General features: G+C 38.1%; 1 protein-coding gene across 3 annotated transcripts in view; it reads left to right on the top strand.

Moving 5' to 3' along the window:
* The first annotated feature begins 3,320 nt into the window (after positions 1-3,320).
* LOC122733487 (E3 ubiquitin-protein ligase DTX3L-like) overlaps positions 3,321-21,658 on the top strand; it is a 33,966-nt gene continuing 15,628 nt past the window's right edge. Inside the window, exons 1-2 of one of the 3 annotated variants that reach the window (XR_006353882.1) lie at positions 3,349-3,468; positions 13,584-13,656. The gene's annotated coding sequence lies outside the window, so the exon portion shown is untranslated. Of the gene's footprint in view, positions 3,469-13,583; positions 13,657-21,658 lie in introns of all 3 variants that reach the window. The other 2 variants (XM_043973932.1, XR_006353883.1) reach the window with 2 other exon arrangements.

Here is a 21,658-nt window from a genome sequence, read left to right as displayed (position 1 = left end):
ATCAGCAAACATGAACACCATTATAGCAACACCACACTCCTTATAACAGTGAAGATCCATTTTTCCTAGGGTGGGGAGAGCTTAAGTGTGTCATACAGCCAGAAAGTGTCTAAAGTGAGACTTGAAAACAGTTCTTCCTATCTCTGAGGCTAACTTTCTATTCACTCTGCCATATTGCCTCTCTAGTATTTATTTGGACATAGTTCCTCATGAAGACCATCTCCTATATCACCAAGGGGTTGGAGAAATCAGGGTCTACCCACATAGCCTCAGTCAAGCTTTATTCTTGACAGCAATTCATCTTCCCCTTTGAGGCTTCTCATGTAGGTATTTCAACAATGTTGTCCTCATCGAAGTTTGTGTTTTGGTTTTCCCTGTCACCATAGAAGCTCTCTATGGTAAAAGTTCTTTTCTGTTTCTTACTCATATTTTAGACTATTTTGTGACTTTTAAAGTTGATATCTGCTCCTGCAGCACAGGGCCCACTGTTGCAAGCTTCTTGTGCTGGGGGCCAGGGGCCTGATCACTGGCTTTCTGCTCTGAGGGCTCTGGGGCACTGCTCTGGGCTTGCTCTCGGTGCTGGGATGGCTTGGCCTAGTCTGATGTCTTCATACAAGGTTTAAAAAAAGATGGAGTGTCTGAGGCTTTGTGATTGAGGTTATAGTCAGAATAGGGAAGGCAGGGAAGCAAGGGAGAAAGCAGCTGTCAATTGTGAACCTGCAGAGGCACCTCTTGCTCATGTCTCACTTGTCTCCATGTATTGTGTTGTTTTTTTAAATTTTAAGTCCAAGTTATTTTTCTCTCAAATGTTGTACTATATAATTTGTTCTCCTGGTCCTGCTCACTTTTATCTGAATCTGTTCACTTCAGTCTCTGATGGATGTCTTTCATTTCTTATACCACCATAACATTCCATTCTAGTCATATCCCATAATATATTAGGCATTTTCCAAATGTGTACCCACTTTGTTTCCAGGATCTTACTACAACAAAAGGTACAAATGAGTCTTTTTCTTCTGTCTTTGCTCTCTTTGGAGTATTTACCTAGTAATTGTATTATTGGGTCAAAAAATATACACAATTTAATGACTTTTGGGGTATTGTTTTAAAGTGCTTTCCAGAAAGGTTGGACCAATTCTTATTTCCACCAAGGGTTCCTGTCCTTTCCGTAACCCCTTAAATAATTGTTATTTCTCTTTTTTTGTCCTATTTGCCAATCTTCTGGTTATGAGTCCAAAACTCAGAGAAATTTTTAATTTGCATACCTTTCATTATTAGTGATTTGGAGTATGTTTTCATATGGTTATCAATAGTTTGCATTCTTTTCCTTTTGAGAACTTCCTGTTCATTTTCTTTGACCACTTATCTATTGAGGGAGGGCTCTTGTTCTTATAAATTTATGTCATGGGGTGCAGAGCACCCCAGAAATTCTCTGGGGCACATCAAGGAAACTTCTCCTTGAGAAACTAAACCAGAGGATAGATAACGCCTAGAGAGATAAGCTGAACCAAATTGGACTGAGCTAGCTGCAGATTCCTACCCTTCATTCTGGTCTCCCTTACCCTGGGGAGATAAATTTGAGTGTGACTTCGGCCTTTGCGTTCTGAAGAGGGATCTGTAGCCACCCCTCACCCAATTCCTCTAGTCACTGCCAGTGGGAGATGGTCCTCCACTCCTCACCCAATTCCCCCAGCTACCACCAGTGGGGGATGGTCCACCCTCACTCCACAGGCAGATGGTCCACCCCCATTAGGCCTCTATAAAAGTACTTTCCAGTCTCCTGTTCGAGGAGATTTGGTACCTCTGAGCCATGTGCTTTGGGCCTGTCTCCCCATGAGAAGTCCAAGGATTTCTTTCATGGTTTCCCTCCCCCCACCCCACCCTTCCCTTCCCTTGCTCCTAAATAAACTACCACCTTATTCTAACTACTTTTGTGTGCAAGAGGGTGTAATTCTTTAAAGAGGAATTCCTAAGAACCCCAACCCCTAACCAACCTGTGCCCCATTTCCCCCCATATCATTTATGTCATGTTTGCATATATATATGGGTATGTTAATCTAGTTACTTTATGTTTTTGTAAATATTCATCCATTTATACGTTTTGTTCACATTAAATTGGGCAAAATAATTTCTATTAATACTTTTCTTTATTTCATCTGCCTCAGGTGTACCCCCCCCCCCTCAGTTAATCCTCTATTCAGCTACCAAAGTGATTATTTTAAAGCACAGGTCTGACTTATAGTCCACCCTGCCTTCCGCCGCCCCCCCACCCCCACCCCTTAAACTCCAATGCCTCCCTATTGCCTCCAGGATTAAATGCAAAATCCTTTGTTTGGCATTCACTGCCCTTTCTAACCTAACCCCCTTCCACCTTCCCAGTCTTCTTCCACCTTATTCCCTTCCATATACTCTCTCTCTCTCTCTTTTTTTTTTTTTTTTTTGCGGGGCGATGGGGGTTAAGTGATTTGCCCAGGGTCACACAGCTAGTAAAGTGTCAAGTGTCTGAGGTCGGACTTGAACTCAGGTCCTCCTGGGCCAGTGCTTTATCCACTGGGCCACTTAGCTGCCCCTCCATATACTCTTAAGTCCAGTGATACTGGCCTCCTGGCTGTTGAAGCAACAAGACACTCCATCTCTGTTAATTATTCCCTATTTATCCTGGATGTAGCTTCTTTTTACACATTTGTTTGCTTGCTGTCTCCCCACCTTAGATTGTGAGCTCCTTGGGGGCAGGGACTCTCTTTAGCCTCTTTTCCCCAGTGCTTAGCACAGTACTTGGACCATCGTAGACACTCGTCAAATGTTATCTGACTGACCATCATTTTTTTCCATTAAAAAAAATCCTGGTAATGTGGTTGTCCTTTATTAAAAACAATCAATTAGCTGTTTATTTGATTCGTTTTATGCCCAAATTTAATTTATCTCCTGTTTTCAGAATTTTTCTTTATGTGCAGTTTTGTTTTCTATTTGTTTGCTTTCCAAGTTTTTTTTTTCTTTTGGTCTTTGCATTTTCTATTCTATTCATGAATGTACTTGGAAAGATGAATTGTACAAAGATGCTTTGTCTCAATCCTGACAGTTTGAGGATGTTGGGTCCAGTTTATTGGATGAGATGATCTCTTTTTCTGATTTGGTCTTCTCTGATTTCCATCCCTGGCTAGATGTAGGAGGACACTTAGTAGGAGCTTACCAAATGTTGACTGACTGCCTTACTGCCTTGTTCTATGGGGGCGGCACTCTTCCCCCCACTCCTCCACCCCTCCCGGCCTGCGTTCCCATTGGCTGAGTCAAACCCCGCCTCCGATTGTGACGTCACTGTCTCCTCCTTTCTGCGGTTTTCACCTGGGCTGGGGTGTTGCGCATTCTGCAAAGAGCAGCTGGCCGCAGCACCTGCTCCAGCGCCATCCCACCCACATCCCGGACCCCCGGCCCGCTCGATACTCCGCGGGAGCCCCCTGTGTGGGGGAGGTAAGTAAGGACCCCCGGGGCGTCCCTTGTACTCCCACTCTTCCCTCCCCAGACCCCCTAGGGGCGGGTAGGTGGCCGCGCCCCCCACCCCGCCCACTCCCCCGGGCCCCAGTCCTTTTAGACTTCACCCACGGATCCGCAGCTAGATGTACCCAGGCCGCTATCTGTCCGGAGGGATGGAAGTTCTCTGGGAACATTTCCGGTGACCCCTCCTCACCTACGGCGGACTCCCCTCCCCACCGCCCCCGGCCCCTCCACCATACCGACCCCGCCACCCTATCCCCCCTCCCGCCACCCCCACCGCCCCTCTATGGAGCCCTGCCCAGAAGGTGGGGATGATGGGGGAGGGGGGAAAGAAGAGCCAGTCTGCTAAATACCTCATTTTTGTACCTTTTCATTCATTCTTTCGTTCCTTCATGCATTATTAGGCATTCATTATTATTCATTCTTTATCCTGACTCAACAAACGCCAATCAAAATAGACATTTCCATATACTTCATACAACAGGAAAAAAAGAGATTGTCCGTGCACCTGTTGATCTTTGCCATCTATAGCTTAATTTATTTAAAAAATATATAACAAATGCAATCTGTATTTTTCAAATATGTCAGTGCTTCTTTCTGGCCTTCCTTCTCTTCTGTTAACTGGCTTGCGTTATGTTTGTTTGTTTTTGTTTTGTAAAGTGCCTTAATGACAGTCTTTTTTGTTGCTGTTTTTGTCTTTCCATTTCCCCCATCTCTGTCTTCTCTACCTCCCACACACCACCTCATTTAAAAAAAAAAAAGTAAGAAAGAAAAAAAAAACCACAGCCTTTTGTAAGAAATATGCATAGTCAAGCAAAAGAAATCCCCACTTTGGCTGTGTCTGAAAATGTGTTTTATTCTGCATCTAGATTCCCTCACTGGTCAAGATGTGGGTCCAATGAGTCATCATCAGTCTTCTAGGATCATAATTGGTCTTTGCATTTATCAGGTCCTGAAGCCTTTCAGGAGGGCAAAACCCATTTCTTTTAGGCTCATTTGACTGGATGCAGACCTAGTATAGCTTTGTGAGGCCAGCAGCTATTAAATACTTAGGCACAAAAAAGGACATCTAACCAATTTAATATGATTTGGAAGAGGAATTCTCTTATTTTAAAGTTTGTTTAAATGTATTTTTACAAGCAGTTATTATCATTTCCTACCAATGGTACCCCCCACACAACAGTAACAAAAATGACAAAACCCTCACAATAATTACGTATATTCTAGCAAAACCAATTCCCATCTTGGCCATGTCCAAATGGGCAGTTGTCATTCTGGATATTCAGTCCATCACCTCTCTGGCAGGAGGTGGGTAGCCTGATCCACTGGACAGCATTAATTAGGGTTTTAAAAGCTTTTTAAGTTTCCCTCTTCCCAGTATTATGTTGTCATTGTGTACGTTATTCTAGTTCTGCTCACTTAAATCTCCTTCAGATCTTAGTTCTTCCCAGGTTGCTCTGAAACTGCCCATTTCTTAAAGCACAATAAAATATTATCCTGCAAATACATTCATAGACCACAGTTTATTTAGTTACCTCACCAGAGGTGGACACCCTCTTAGTTTCCAGTTTGGGGCTATTTCAAAAAGCCCTCCTATAAATATTTTTGTATGGATGGGTCCTTTTCCTTTTTCTTTGCTCCCTATGTGGTATAGCCCAGTGGTGGTGCAGTTGGCCCACAATTTAGGAACTTTTGGGCACAATTATAAATTACTTCCTAGTGGGTCTGGACTAATTTGTATCTCTATTTGCAATGCTTTCAGTGTGCCTATTTTCCTGCAGCCTCTGCAACATTTGTGAGTAAACATTTATTAAGCACCTATTATGTGCCAGCCACTGTGCTAAGCACTGGGGATACAAATACCAAAAAAGAAAGACAGTCCTTGTCTCAAGGAATTTACAATCTAATGGAGAAAGATAACACAGGGAAGAAAGCTTGGGAAGTGTGTGTGGGTGTGTGGGTGTGTGGGGGGGGGTTGTTATTTTTCATCATTGCCAGCCAGTCTAATGGGTGGGAAGTAGAAACTCAACATTGCTTTAATTTGCATTTTCCTATTAGTAACTTGGAGCATTTTAACATATGGTTGTTATTTGCTGGGATTTCTTCCTTTGAAGCCTACCTCTTCATAACCTTTGACCATGTATCTATTGGTGAATGGCTCTTAGTTTGATAAAATTTAATTAATATATTTCTATATATTTGTATGCATATATGTTTATGTATACACACATATATATACATATATTATATAAAGCCTTTAATAGAGAAATTTGCTACAAGTTTTTCCCCATTAACCTGTTTCTCTTCTAATTTTAATTGCATAAGATTGGTTTGTGCAAAAGCTTTTTCAATTTTATGCAATCAAATTTTTTTCATTTTATTTTCTGTAATCATCTGTATAGCTTGCCTGCTCACAACCTCTTCCCTTACTTTGTAGTGCTCTCTTAACCATAATGGATGACACCTCAGGCCCTGTTTTTAAAATGGTATACAGGGGCAGCCAGGTGGCACAGTGAATAGAGCACTTGCCCTGGAGTCAGTAGGACATGAGTTCAAATCCAGCCTCAGACACTTACTAGCTGTGTGACCCTGGGCAAGTCACTTAACCCCAATTGCCTCACCAAAAAATAAAAAAAAATAATAAAATGCTATACAAAGTGAATGATGTTGCCACATGGATAGGGGGAAAATGCTAACAAAAAGAAGATATTCCCCATTCAGTTCCAGGATGAAAAATCTTGAGATTTCTGTAATGACAGAAGAGGACACTCACCTCCACCTCAGAATCCGTAGGGGGTTCCACAAAATAAATTCGTCCCATGATGCTATACACATTATAGCATCATATTTGTACCTAGTGGACAGGTTAAGTGTAGCACCCTGGTAGAAATTCAATAATTGTATCCTGTGCTCTATTTGTTTTAAGAAATATGTAAACTTCTAAGAATACCCTCAGCCTCTTGGATAGAACAGTTGAAAAAAAGTAAAAGATTGTTAGACCTCCCTCAAAAAGCTAGCCTGCCAGGGGTGGCTAGGTGGCGCAGTGGATAAAGCACCGGCCCTGGATTCAGGAGTACCTGAGTTCAAATCCAGCCTCAGACACTTGACACGTACTAGCTGTGTGACCCTGGGCAAGTCACTTAACCCCCATTGCCCCGTTTAAAAAAAAAATTTAAAAAAAAAACAAGCTAGCCTGTCTGATGGATTATTGGTACTATGCAGAAATGCTGAATGTTTTTCTGAGTTTATTATATTTTACCTTATGTTGCTGAAAGTGTTCATTGTTTTAATTAGTTTTTAGTTTATTTCTTAAATAAAGCATCATATCATCCACGTAAAGTGATTGTTTTTTTCTTTGCCTTTGCTTATTTCTTCAAAATGTGTTTTCTTATTTCCATACCTTCAATTTGTAGTAAAATATAGAATAGCAAGGGTAATAATGGACATCCTTATTTCACCTCTGATCATACTGGAAAGTTTCCTAGCTGATCCATCCCCACTAAAGATATTGTTTGCTATTAGTTTTACATATAATTCTCATCAACTTAAGGAAATCTCCAATTATTTCTCTGATTTTTTTTAAAAACAGGAATTGTTGTTTTATCAGAATCTTTTTCTACTTCTATTGAAATAATCATATGATTTTGTGAGTTTTGTTATAAATATGGTCAATTATGTTTATAGTTTTCCTAAAATAGCCCTACATTCCTGGCATAAATGCAGCCTGATCCAAGTATAATATTACTATAGCTTTCTTGCTAATGTTTTTTTGAAAGTTTTCTTATCAATAATTGTGAGGAAAATAACTCCTACAATAATTTTCTGGAATTCAGTGGTGGTGATGTGTCAAAGGCTCATTTATTGTCATTCTTGTGAGAATGGGCCACCCAGTGTGCAGCTGGTGGGTGACCAAAAATGAAGGCTCCCAGGCCCCCTTTTATCCCCTAATCCCTAATGCAAAATGGCCCCTCCCTTTTTCAAGGGTTACAATCTACATGGGAAAACTAGCTAGTCTTGAACCAAGTATCCCCACCCCTCTGCTTGACTTTTCCCATGGGAAAAAATCTCTATCTTGATTTAGCCCTCATCAGTGAATACACTTTCCCAGATGGTTCTAAATTAGCTTTTGAATTAATCCTTATTGAGAGGAGACAACCCCCCATTTCCTCACAATCCCTCCTCTTTTATTTTAGACTATTGGGCTCCTCTCATTCCATTTATTGAATACATCCTCTGCCTCTTAATTAGCCTTGGAAGGATGGGGATAATACAGTATCCTATCACTGTTAAAACACCTGCCACTATGACGAGAGTGATGGGGATAGAGGCAGCAAAACCTTTCCATTTCCTAAACCAGGATTCCATCCATCCCATCCAGGTAGTATCAACCCCTGAGTTTTCTGCTAACATTTTAACAAGGATCATCCTGTTTTCTCAAGCCATTTTGCTAATTACAGTCTGTTGTTTAGAAATACCCTGTACCTGGTTTTGCTTCTTGGAAGATTCTATCCTTTTTGGTAACAACCCCCAGGTATAACACAAGGAACAAATCTCAATGACTACCAAGACTACAACATTAAGCTTGGTTAACAGCATTAGCTAATATCAAGTCTCTTTGTAATTTCAGTAACACACTCCCAGTGTCCATTTCAGTTAGCAATTTCATCGTGGATCTCAGATGTCCCATATAACAGTCCGGTTTCTGGAACTACTTTTCTTGGGGCAGTCTGGAAGATGTCTTGTCTCCAGGGCACCTCTCCAGTAGATTTGCTTCTCAGGTTTCAAATTGCATGTAGAGACTCCTCAGATGCCCCTATTAAAATCTCAAAACAATACAGATCTTAATACAAATTGGTACAGTCTCTCAAATTGTACTCCCTCAATAACTATTCCATTCAGTAAAAACTATCTCAAATATTATGGTTCTGATCTTGCTAACAATAAGAGGAATATCAAAATCAAGGTCCCATAGTTCATCTGAATCTTGAAAAAAATTATAACATGAGTGCCTCCCCATATTGTTTGTTTGGGGGTTTTTGTGGGGGGCAATGAGGGTTCAGTGACTTACCTAAAGTCACACAGCTAGTAAGTATCAAGTGTCTGAGGCCGGATTTGAACTCAGGTCCTCCTGAATCTAGGGCCAGTGCTTTATTTACTGTGCCACCTAGCTGACCTATCTAATTCCATCTTTAATAAACATTATTAGCAACAGGCCAAAGGGTTACCATTACCTTAAATGTTTCAAAATACCACAAAAATCAGAACTCTTAAATCTTTCCAAATTACATATGTATCAATTTGACCTTATTTCTTCAAAAATTCTTACTCAATTGTTTAAGTTCTAATCCTCACATAAAACTTAGGTTACAGAATACCTTTAAGTTACCCTCCTCTATTTTTCTTGAAACAAACTTGTGATGTTTCTGATTCAGTTGGTTTTTTTTTTTTTTTTTTTTTTTTTTTTTAGTGAGGCAATTGGGGTTAAGTGACTTGCCCAGGGTCACACAGCTAGTAAGTGTTAAGTGTCTGAGGCCGGATTTGAACTCAGGTACTCCTGACTCCAGTGCTCTATCCACTGCGCCACCTAGCCGCCCCTCTGATTCAGTTTTAAATGCATAAATAATAACAGACAGATGACAAAGCTAAATGCTTATACATTCTAGTTGTTTAGAATCTGAAAGGGACTAGAATTTCTAAGCCAAATAGTTTGAATCTTATACCTAAATCTCACCCAGATATTATAGTATTAGCCTAGGGATGAAGAGACAATATTGTGTTCATGCTAATCAAGTGACATGATTATAGGAATTTGCCATAAAAGAAGAGAGGCAATGCTCTCAGGGAACAATATTTCCCCAAAGTCCATATGTTCACTCCAGGCAGAAGTTCTACAGATAGTCAACATAGTGTGCCAGACTTAAAATCAGGCAGGTGGGAGAGTTTACATTCCATGTGTAATATTTGGGGAAACTGAGTCAGGAAACATCTACTTCAGCTTTTGCCAAAAAGTCGGTCTCCCAGCCTTTCCCAAGAGGACTCCACCTGCAGTGCATACATGTAAAAACACCATAGGGTTGCTGGCATCATGGGTCCTTGATGGTCATAACTGGAGTCAGACTCAGAATAATAATAGTTAATCTTAAACAGCAAGTTCCAATAATCAGTACTAAAAGTAAACTCACTTCTCAAGGATCATATATCCTATGTAGCAAACATTAACTTATGCTTGTACCCATGTTAAATTTATGTTTTTCATCCCTGAGTTAGCACTACACGAATCTGCCTTGGCATGCTCAATAAAAAGCAATGGTTGAAATGAGTATAAAAAATCCCAAATTGCATACTGGGAACAAACTAGAAAATGTCCCACTCAACCATAAAAGGTACTGCCCTCAGAATTCCTTTAAGTCTTTCAGATGACTCAACTACTCTACATGTGTTCCTACACATGTTCTAATTCCAAATAATAATAATAGGTAGGTAGACTCCTATTTCCTATTAAGGTGATATAAGACAGTTCATAAGTTACCAGTGATCATTAGTGTATCTTGTACATATCAAATTCAGACACTAATTTAACTATTGTTTAATGCCAATAAATTCAGACTAAAGTAATTACTAAAGTAATTAGTGCAGTAATTTAGATACTGTAGTATTAATTTAATGACCAATTGATTCAATATTGCAATAACAAACTTCTACTTTGTCTACTCTTATAATAGAAAAATACCATGAGAGTTACAAGGACACACCAAATATAAGAATTTTCTCAAATATTCAGATATTCAGGGTCCCAGAAAAGCTTTTTTCATCAATTAATAAAATCTCACATATTAGAGTAACTTTGGACACAATTGTTATCAATATCAAAATGTCTTTGCAACAAATTAGCTTACAAATAAGATAGCAGGCCTTCTAAATCACACAAGTGTTAATTGAATATGTCCACATTATATTCTGGAATATATATATGTATTTGTCCTGATGTTGAAAAGGAATAGTCACCAAACATTCATGAGATAAAATGCTTTTAAAATGTGAAATCTCTTTTTTTCCTAAAACATAATCACACAATTAGACTGAAAACAATAAAATCTTACATACTTTCATTCTGCTCATATATTCTAGTTGCAATAAAAAATAAATTTTTTACCAGAAGGCACACACATGTAAGAGGTTTCACATAACAGCTGATACCATTGTTTAGCAATTTATACACTATAAGAAAATCTAGAAACATATTCTAATCTTTATGTTTGGAATATGCATTAACGATTTCTTTATGATGTAACGGAGGTTATTTTTTCAATTTCCATGTTTCAGAAGAACTTAGAATCTACCCCAAAAGAAAGAGTTGAAAAAGCAAGACTGCCAAGTGTGTCTTTGAAATAATTGCTGTTGTTTGCCCTTCATTCTCAAAGAGGACCATGACATTGGTTTGATGGTCATGACTTGCACAGAATTGGATTTAAGTGAAGGAGGGCTGTGCAGAGTCACCAACCTCACTCTCTCCTACAGAGTTATCTAGGTCCAGTGGCAAGATAGATATCAGGACAACTGGAGATGGCCCCAGATGTTTAAGGTAGCTGAGGTTAGGTGACTTGCCCAGGGTCACAATTCTGTGATGAGATTTGAACTCAGGTCCTCCCAACTTCAGGAACTACTCTATCCACTGTGCTACCTAGCTACCCCTTTGGCAATAGACTTACTGAAGTCAGTGGGCTCTATAATTTAACATTCTGGCAATGAATGACCCTTGTGAAATTTGAGAATTTTGTAAGATTCCATTATAACAATAACTCCAAGCTTGATTTTATTGTATTAATCCTAAACAGAATTATAATACAGTGAGATGTGTTGTTGTTTTCCACTTTGGGCAATTGTGATATTTGATCCTCTGTATTTAAAATAGATCTTGGTAGAAAACAACACTAAAATTTGGTATTATGGAAAAGTGATTTTAGACTGCAATAATAAAAACTACGTGAGAAATAATTACTAATAATAAATATCTTGGTGGATCCCAGTGAGCTCCTTTCTTTCTCAAGCCCTTTCTACCACTAGTCAAAGGCAAGGTCTTCTTGAGAGATTTCATCAAATCTCATCTAGGTGGGGGGCAGCTAGGTGGCACAGTGGATAAAGCACCGGCCCTGGATTCAGGAGGACTTGAGTTCAAATCCGTCCTCAGACACTTGACACTTACTAGCTGTGTGACCCTGGGTAAGTCACTTAGCTCTCATTGCCCCGCAAAAAAAAAAAAAAAAAAAAAATCTCATCTAGGTGAAACCCAACCCAAACCATTAACTGAAGGAGTCTTTTGTGGAGACAGTCTTTTGTCTAGATAATCCTAAGAACTTTATTGATGAGATTTAGCTTGCATGAACCAGTTTTAGGTGCAAAGCATTGTCCTTCATCAGCCTGGGTGAGAGTCTCTACATTTCTCCCTGATGTCATCTTTACTTGAGTCATGTATTCCCCAATTTCATTTTAATATAACCCACCTCCAAATGATGCTAACCAATGATATTTGATTGCTGTGTGATGGACCTCTGACAGTGGGAAAGATTATATGAACCAGACCGGACCATGAGGAAGGGGTCTTTGGTCTGAGAGAGATGGCCATAGACCTCATTTTATGAATAACTTGGTGACCATATTAATAAGATGATTAAATCACCCAGATACTATTTCTCTCATTTTTAATCTTTACAACTATAAATGAAAACTTCCTGTCCAAATTAAATCATATTTAGATTTCTGGGGATGGCTGACATACTGAATACCTTTAAGTTAAAATAAATATATTTTTTAAAACTTCTCCTCTGTTTTGATGAGCGAATTGGGAAAATTATTATTCAGAGTATGGTTGATTTGTACCTTGAAAGGTTATTCTTTTGTCCTCCTAGATGTGCAGTAGATAGAGTGCCAGGATGGAGTTAGGAAGACCTCAGTTCAAATCTGAACTCAGATACCTACTAGCTGTGTGATCTTGGCCAACTTAATCCTATTTGCCTTAGTTTCCTTATCTGCAAAGTGAGCTGGAGAAGGACATTGCAAACCATTCCATTATCTTTCCCAAGAAAGTTCTGAATAGGGTCACAAGGATTTGGACACAACTGAGAAACAACTGAATAGCACGTAAATGTAATTGGATTATTGTTACCCTTTACTGGTCTCTGAATGCAACTAGAATGGAATGTATGAATTGATAGATGAATGAAGTTATTTGTAAGGTAATTCAGATAAAAATTCATTTGGTTGGAAATAAATTTTATTTTGGGTCTATGTTTTAAATCCAGATATTGTTTTATTTTAGTATTATGCTTATAATTACTTGTGGGACAGCTAGATGGTGCGGTGGATAGAGCACTGGCCCTGGAGTCAGGAGGGCCTGAGTTCAAATACACTTGACACTTACTAGCTGTGTGACCCTAGGCAAGTCACTTAACCCCAATTGTCTCACCAAAAAAAAATAGTTACTTATATTGTGATTTGGGGAAACCATCATATTATACATGCTGTCAGTTTGAAATATAATAACTTAAGTGGAATACGTATGTTTGAAGTTAGCTCATCTTTTGATTTGAATACTCCCATTTTATAACTTTGAACTGTTTCTTATTAGAAACTTTTATTTAAAAATTGTTTTGAATATTTAAATGTGTATATTCTCTTTTGTCAAAGTTACCTTGTTTGCTTGAAAAATCTCACTGTTTGAGTTTTCCACCCTTGTATGAATTATAAATCATTTTCAACTCTCTGAAAGAAGAAACCACAGGAATTAGTATGACATTGAGTGCTTTGTAAAATATCCCCTGAGACTAGAAGGAATTTGGGATATTATTTCACAGAGGGGCAAAGCCCTTCCAAAACACTCAACAGTCTAATTAGTATCAACAGACACCTGTTTCAACGCATTTTATTTTTTAATCTAGGGGTTACTATAAAATAATTAAAGATATCCAGGATAATAATTGTGATTGTTTTTATGTTTTGTTTATTCAATTTATGTATAAAACTCAATAATGTGTTTGTATTTTTAAAATTTCATTACTTTTTTTTGTTTGTTTGTTTTTGTTTTTGTTTTTTAGGCAATGGGAGTTAAGTGACTTGCCCAGGGTCACACAGCTAGTGTCAAGTGTCTGAGGCCGGATTTGAACTCAGGTACTCCTGAATCCAGGGCCGGTGCTTTAACCACTGCGCCATCTAGCTGCCCCCATTTCATTACTTTCTACTTTAGTATATTATTAAACTAGAAAAGTAAAATGATGAAGAAATGTTCTTGGATAGACTTTATAGATACTTAAAAATAAGGAAGATAAATGTTTTATTCATATTTATTGACGGCAACTGTCCCCTTCTCTAAACCCTAAGCAATGAATATAGAAGACTGGGTAGTTTGAAAAGACAGTTTTAGGAAGGTAATGGCAAGAGCCTCTTGACTTAATTTCCCCACTATTATTTCCTTTTTATTGTTTTTGTTTGTTTTTTAGGGCAGTGAGGGTTAAGTGACTTGCCCAGGGTCACACAGCTAGTAAGTGTTAAGTGTCTCAGGTTGGATTTGAACTCAGGTCCTCCTGAATCCAGGGCTGGTGCTTCATCCACTGCACCACCTAGCTGCCCCCTATTATTTCCTTTTTGAACAGGAATATTTTCCACCTAATTGGTTCTGGACTTGGTGATGATACCTTTTGAATAATGTGGAATTCTGTTCTTTCATTGGCTGTTCCAAACAGCATCTGTGATTTTTATCTGTAATCAAACAGCTAAGGGAGGTTTCTCCTGGCATATCTATGATAGTTGGATATGTATCTTGCTTTTCCCTTGTCGAGGTATTAGGACTATATATATCTCATAAGAGGGACTCTGCTTTGTTTTGGTTTTTTCTCAATTTTTGAGAATGATTTGTGAGTATGGATTGTTCTTTGAAAATTTGGTAGAAATCTCCTGTGAATCAACAGGACCAGGAGTTCTCATTTGTAGCATATAACTACTGCTGCTAGGGGTCCCCTGAACTTGTCTGTTTGACCATGTTTCCCAGGAACACAGGACCTGGATAATGCAAGAAACCCTGAATATGTCAAGGATAAAGCCCCACTCAGCTGACATCATTTATTGTTTGCATCCTAAGCTGGACTCCCTGTGTGTCCTTGGGAATCAAGAGAGGCACCTGTCAGTCTGCACCAGACTGAGAGAAACTGTTTCTGCAGCTCAGACCTTTGTTGATAAGCAGATCAGCATCATACCATCTTGGTCTAGCAGTTCCCAAGGGAAAAGAATGCTGCTTTTTGCCATCTTACTTATTCTTGATTTCTCTTCCCCTTTGGAGGTGATTGGTGCTTTTCCCCTCCCCTATGACTTCCCCTTTTCCCTGTAATTTAAATACCATGGCTTTCCCTGAACTTTTGGGCTCCTTGGTATAAGGAGTTCCCTCATGCACATGCCTTTTCTCTTCTAATAAATCCAGTTGCAGTGCATGTCTCATGGACTTGTGATATTGTTTATGGTTAACAGTAAATGGTGCAGTGGTGGGATATAAGAGAAAGTGATTCATATTGCCCAGAGGCTTCAGGTGCAGGGCTAGGTACCAGCATGGGTCCCCTTTGTGCCCCACCTGTATCAGATATCTGGTTGGGGAGTTTCTTTTTCTTTTCCATTCATATCTCTCATATCTTTTTTGGTTGAGTTCCCTGTTACAAGAGAAATCAAGTTGTCCTTGGTTAAGGGGTGATAGGTAAGGCCTATTATTTTTTGAAGGCCATTCCAAATGAAGTTGATTTGAAAATCTAATCTGGATAATTTGGCTGGATGATGATCATGGTTATTCTAGGTAGGACAGGATTAGGTTACTCCACTCCAGATTTTGGTTGTTTCTAGTTCAAAGACTTGACCAAAGACATCTCTGGCTCTGTTTCCAGGTATTGTATTCCTAGGGTTGGCTGAAGAGGGTTGGGGTAAGCCTTGTACCTGGGTGGTTCAGCCAAGGTGCAGCAAAGAGTGCTCAGGTGAGCCCTAGTATTCTTGATTAACATACTGAAAAATAATAATAGAAAAATGGGAATGAATTGAGAATATAAAGTGTTAGGGCGTTTGTTGTTGTTGTTGTTGTTGTCTGTGTGTGTGTGTGTGTGTGTGTGTGTGTTTTCCCCACGGGTAATAAAGTGTTCAAAGCTGGCTTTATTCCCTCCCACCAAGAGGACTACCATGAGCTAAATGTTACAGAACTTGGCAAGAAGGTTAAAATATTCAGAATTCTAGTCAGATGTACAATATAAACTTAATCTGTAGATTTATAGCCTAGACAAAGACAAGAACTTTCACCACTCTTAAGAGAGACCTCAGAATGGCAATTACCTCTGTATTATAGGATGAAGAACAGAAAGTTTCTCTCTGTGTCACACACACGCTGCCCCCCCACACACACACACACCTTTTCTGACTGCACACATCAGGGGTCAGGGGAGAGGGAGAGGAGGAAGCCAAGCTTATTTGGACTATAATTGATAAAGGAAGTGGCAAGTCAGAATATGCAAGAAGTAAGACAGGTGCAATTTTAAAGTAATGATTTCTTAGGCTCATTCATCTGTGTGTGATATAAAGCATAGCCCCTCTGGAGATACATAGCAAGGCAGGCAAGAAGTAGCATTTTGTACTGATCTGTTTGTGTTCCCTGTGTCTGTGGCCATGTGTCTCTGAGAGTCTATACTTGTTCTCATGGAACTTAGAAGGAAAAACTTTGTGGTAAAGTTATCTCTCTGTGTCTTGTTAGCTACGGTAGATTTTTAGTTAGTTTTTCTTCTCTTCCTGTGCATTTTTGAACTGTGGCCTAGTTTTTTTAACCTCTTATACAACTATACAGCTGGGAAAGTAAGCTTTGGGTTTGTTTAACAACAATATGTGCTAAAATTATAAAATATTCAGTGGAATGAATATAGTTTGGAATATGGTTGAAATATAAGATCTGAGTAAAGGAAAGTTGTATAGTCTTAGTAATTGGTTTGGAAGATTTGGAAGGAGAAATAAAGGCTGGAGGGAAAATATGGAAGGTTAGATAAGAAGGTTCAGAGACAAATCCTGTCCCTGGATATTGACCTTGTGCTAGCTTCAGAAGCTTTAAGCATGTTGACAAAGTTTGACTATTGGGGGCAGCTAGGTGGCACAGTGGATAAAGCACTGGCCCTGGATTCAGGAGGACCTGAGTTCAAATCCAACCTCAGACACTTGACACTTACTTGCTGTGTGACCCTGGGCAACTCACTTAACCCTCATTGCCCCACAAAAAAAATATATAGATATAGATATAAAGGGATAGGAGTAAATTGATTAGCAATGGGTTATTTCTGAGATTGTAGAGCTCAGATTTGAAATAAATTTAAGTGTACTCTTAAGTGTGATAATTGGGGTAGATTAAAGCCTAATATCAGACTACTGCTTTTACAGTCTTTGGCAGTGGCTTGGCTAGAAATAGAGTACCCCATAATATGAAATGTTTGGAAAAATAGCCCTTATGTAAGATATAATACTACATAATTAAAATTAGGGATTGAGCTTCATTACCATTTGGCAAATAGATCCAGGTGTAATTGAATTAATTCTAATCTTATTTTAATGAAATGTGTCTCTCCTAATATGATGTTTATGTTATGTCAGAATTTGTTATACTATTTGATATTAAGACAAAGGGGGAAAATGCGTGGATATGAAATTTTTTGACTGGGTAACCTCAAGCAAGTTACTTCACATCTCAGTTTAATAATCTGTAAGGGAATAATAGTACCCACCTCCCAAGGTTGTTGTAAGGATTATATGATTGTAAAGCACTTAACACAATTCCTGGCATAGGGTAAGCACAATAAGAATGTTTACCATTATTATTATTTCTTTAAGTAGATGTAATTGTTTCATACATGATGAATATGGAGGTTTTACATGTGATCATCATACAGTGTCAATGGTGATAAAATTATTTTCTGTGTAATTTGGAAATTCATTCAACTGAATGGAGGTCACCTAATTGTTAATTGGATTGTTTCAAGTCCCCAATACATACTATTATTTATGCCATCATTATGGTTCTACATTTTCTTATATTGTGAAATTGGTAACCTAATGTATCAATTATGTTGTTAGAAGAAAACCTTTTTATAACTTGTATGTTAGTGTGTGAGCTGAACAATGAAAGAAGGTATAAAATTGTTTGAAAACTGTTATGTTATTTTATCAACCCTGCTAGACTTGTTTTATTTAGGAAACTGGAAATTTTCATCTTTTGCCTGTGGTTAAGAGGAAGTTACAGATAAAAGGGTTTAGCTATCACTTATGAAAGTTGTAAAATTGTCAACTAAATTTTGGGGGATTATTGTCCTAATGTTAAAGCCTATCAAGTATTTACATAGGCATTTTTAAAAGAAACATTTGTCATTGATCACTGCATGAAAAATAGTACAAAGAAAAAATCTTGTTTTTCCCCTTATTTTGTAAACTTGCAAGGTTCCTGGAACCTATCTGTGTGGGCAAGGTCATCAGCCCTGGACAAGAGCTTGTCATGGGCTATGGAGTTCTTAAACAATGAAATTGGCTTACTGAGAATTTACAAATTTGTGTATAACATAGAAATGATTTCTAATGCTTGATCTTTACACCATGATGAGTCTCAGCTCAAGGAGAAGAAGAAAAGAAAAACAAACGAAAAATGCTAAGGGAAATTTCTCATGCATATGTGAGTTCTGGTAAACTTTTAGTGCTTATGCCAACTCCATGAGAGTAACCCTAAGCTGTGATTAGTGAAACTTGCCATTTGAAATGAAAGCCCTTGGGCTTATAACTGATATTGTTTCGAGTTTTGAATTAAGGTATTATTGTCTAATATCATTAAGTCAGTAATCTACCATTTCAGAGAAATGCCAAAAGCTATTTAGAGGGAATGTGATCCTGAACTGTTACAGGTGGAAACGTATATCTGGGGAAAAGCTGAGAGGACGAGCTTGGCATAGTCTAAGAAAGAATCATTCTGGCTCAGTTTCCCCATTCTATTACTTAATTTTCAACAGAACTGTTTCCCACCTGGCCATTTCTGAGTCTGGCTATGAGGTGGAATTGTTACTGCATGATAGGGTATCAACTTTGACTCTTGGCTGAAGTCAAACAATGCTAAGGATGCTTTTTCCTGGTGTGTGTGTGTGTGTGTGTGTGTGTGTGTGGTCATTAATGACCAGTTTTTTCCCCCTTTGGTTTTTTTGTTTTTTTGTTTGTTTGTTTGTTTTTGCCAGGCAATGAGGGTTAAGTGACTTGCCTAGGGTCATACAGCTAGTAAGTGTCAAGTGTCTGAGGCTGGATTTGAGCTCAGGTCCTCCTGAATCCAAGGCCAGTGCTCTATCCACTGTGCCACCTAGCTGCCCCCTAAGGACCAGTTTTGATTCTGTTAGGATCATGTCTCTGGTTTTTCCTTTTATAGCAAATTACTGTAGTCAAAGTGGTCAGTAGAAGATAGGAACACAATACAAGTATATAAGATCTTAATGTTTTCAATCTAAATGTGTAGTCATTCCATATCCCACATAACTATTTGGACTTGTCATCTCCCTACTAATATTTACATAGTCATGTGTAAGTTTAAATCCCTCAAATAGATCTTTTTTTCTGAATGATATGGGAATAATTAGGTAAAGGCAAAAGAAGCCTGTGAAGCAAAAACACAAACACAATGTTAAATCATTATCCCATAAGGTCCTTAAGTGTTTCAAAATTATATATAATTATGTTGTTGACGGAAAAGTTTAAGGGACCAAGCTGTTATTATAAAACAATTAAAATGTGATCAGAAACATCTTCAGGGGCAGCTAGGTAGCACAGTGGATAGAGCACTGGCCCTGCATTTAGGAGGACCTGAGTTCAAATCCGGCCTCAGACACTTAACAATTACTAGCTGTGTGACCTTGGGCAAGTCACTTAACCCCAATTGCCTCACCAAAAACAAAAACAAAAAAAGAAACATCTTCAGTTTGGTTTGAAGAAATGAATTTAGTACAGTTATTTCTCTTGGAGCAGAGTAACTTATGGAATAATTTGTGTTTACACCAATGGAAAAGTAAATTTTATTTAAGATTCTTATTGAATGTGGAAATGATACCTGTTGTTTTTTGTGGTAGAAACTTGTTTTATTATAAATAACTTATTTGATATGCATTCTTTAAAGTTGCCATCATTCTACAATTGAAGTTAACTTGCTAACTTGTATAAAAATTCATTTGTGTATCATAGGTCATCATCTTGTAAATAAATAGTGTTCTGCTGGCTCTGTTCCTCCTAATGGAGGAATTGAATGCTTGAATTGAATTGGAATGAAATGAAATGAAATGAAATGGTATTTAAATTTGGAATTTGAAAATAATTAGCAGTTAAAATAAAAATTGTAAAGTAAAAAATTGAGTACAACTATTACACGTGTGTGTATGTGGAATGTGGAAGGTTTTGAGAGTTCTGCCTGTGGTATTTAAAATATTTAGTTTATATTTGAATGTCTTACATGTATCAGTATAACAGTCACCATTTCGCTTTTTAGCAACATTTATGTCATGGACAGAGTTAAGATAAGGATAGAAACAGCATGGGGTATTTATAACTTAAATTCTCTGAAGTTAAAGGTGAACTATGCACTCCTAATTTCATGTTCTTCTGTTATGGATTAGCTCAGAACCACATTAGCTCAGGATCTAGATGGTTTCCACCACATGTACTCATTAGAGAAGTAAACCTGGTGACTACTATGGAAATCTTGTATTGAGATCTGTTCTGTAGATGATTTTAACAGAAATATATGTTGTTTTTATGAGTAACTGAGAAGCAGAAAAGAAGTCCACAACGTTTTTCAGACTGTCCCAAGAAGAGATGTTTCATGGGATGTCTGAGATCCAAGATGAAATGTGTTGATTGAATGGATATTGGGAAGGGTTAACGAAATTGCAGGGGGATTTAGTGTTTTGTTAATATCGATGTCCATTATTGTACCCCTTTAAGCTTCTATTCTTTGTTTTATTTTTATACTAAGTTCTCTGACTTTCTTAATGTTGTATAATTTTTTTTATCTGTATTAATCCCTGATTTTGAACACTCTTGTTATGGCTTGTACTTTGCTTATGGTTCTGGTTCTGATTTCACTTTGTAATTGGAACTATCCTGTATCAGTCTTTGGGTGTAAAAGTATCCAAGATCTCTTGTTAGCGTTCTGTCTGTTGACCTTTATCCTTGTGAAATGTTTCTTTCTCTTGCCTTCAGAGATCCTTCCTGTGTAATATCCATGGGAATGTTTTGCCACGTGCACTCTCTGTGTTCATCAGCATATGCTTTGACCAGCAGGGGAGGGGTGAATGTTAAGGGTTCCCCTGAACTTGTCTTATTGAACTGCCATATTTTCCAGAAACACTACCCCAAGAGTATGCAAGAGGCCGTGAACATGTCAAGGACAGAGCAACCCTTAGCTGACACTATTTGTTGTTTGCACCCCAAGCTGGAATCCCTGTGTGTCCCTGTTTCTAGTCAGTCTGCACCAGACTGAGAAACTGTTCTGTAGCTAGGACCCTTGTAGATAAGCAGACCATCATATATGTTCATGGTCTACCAGTTCCCAAGGGAAAAGGAATGCTTCTTTTCTCGTTTTACTTATTCATGATTTCTCCTCCCCTTTGGAGGTGATTGGTCCTTTCCTCCTCCCCTATGCCTTTCCCTTTTCCTCATAACTTAAATACCAAGGTTTTCCCTGCACTATTGGGCTCTTTGGTATAGGGAGTTTCCCACATGGATGCACCTTTCTCTTATAAAAAATCCAGTCACAATGCATGTGTCATGGATTTGTGATATTGTTTTTTGTTAATGCCATACATAATATATGTTTTTTTCCTTCTGGTTATGTTGCTCATTTGCTATTTTATTGATTTGATTTTCTCCTTTTTAATCAGAGTAGTTAAAGGTTTATCAGTTTCATTAGTGTTTAAAAGAAGCAACTTTTAGTATTGTTTGGCATATTTTCATTTTGAATTTATCTGTTTCTCTATTTTTAATATCTTTGTGCTTATTTTAAGTTTATTTATTTGTTGGCTTTCTATTTTTTTTTCAATAAACACTTAGTTCATTATTGTTGTCATTGTCTATGTTGTTAATGCATGTTTGT

Source organism: Dromiciops gliroides, chromosome X (assembly GCF_019393635.1).
Source record: "Dromiciops gliroides isolate mDroGli1 chromosome X, mDroGli1.pri, whole genome shotgun sequence".
NCBI classification, from domain to species: domain Eukaryota; kingdom Metazoa; phylum Chordata; class Mammalia; order Microbiotheria; family Microbiotheriidae; genus Dromiciops; species Dromiciops gliroides.
Note: the sequence above shows the minus strand (reverse complement) of the source record. Positions and strands in the feature narration are given on the sequence as shown.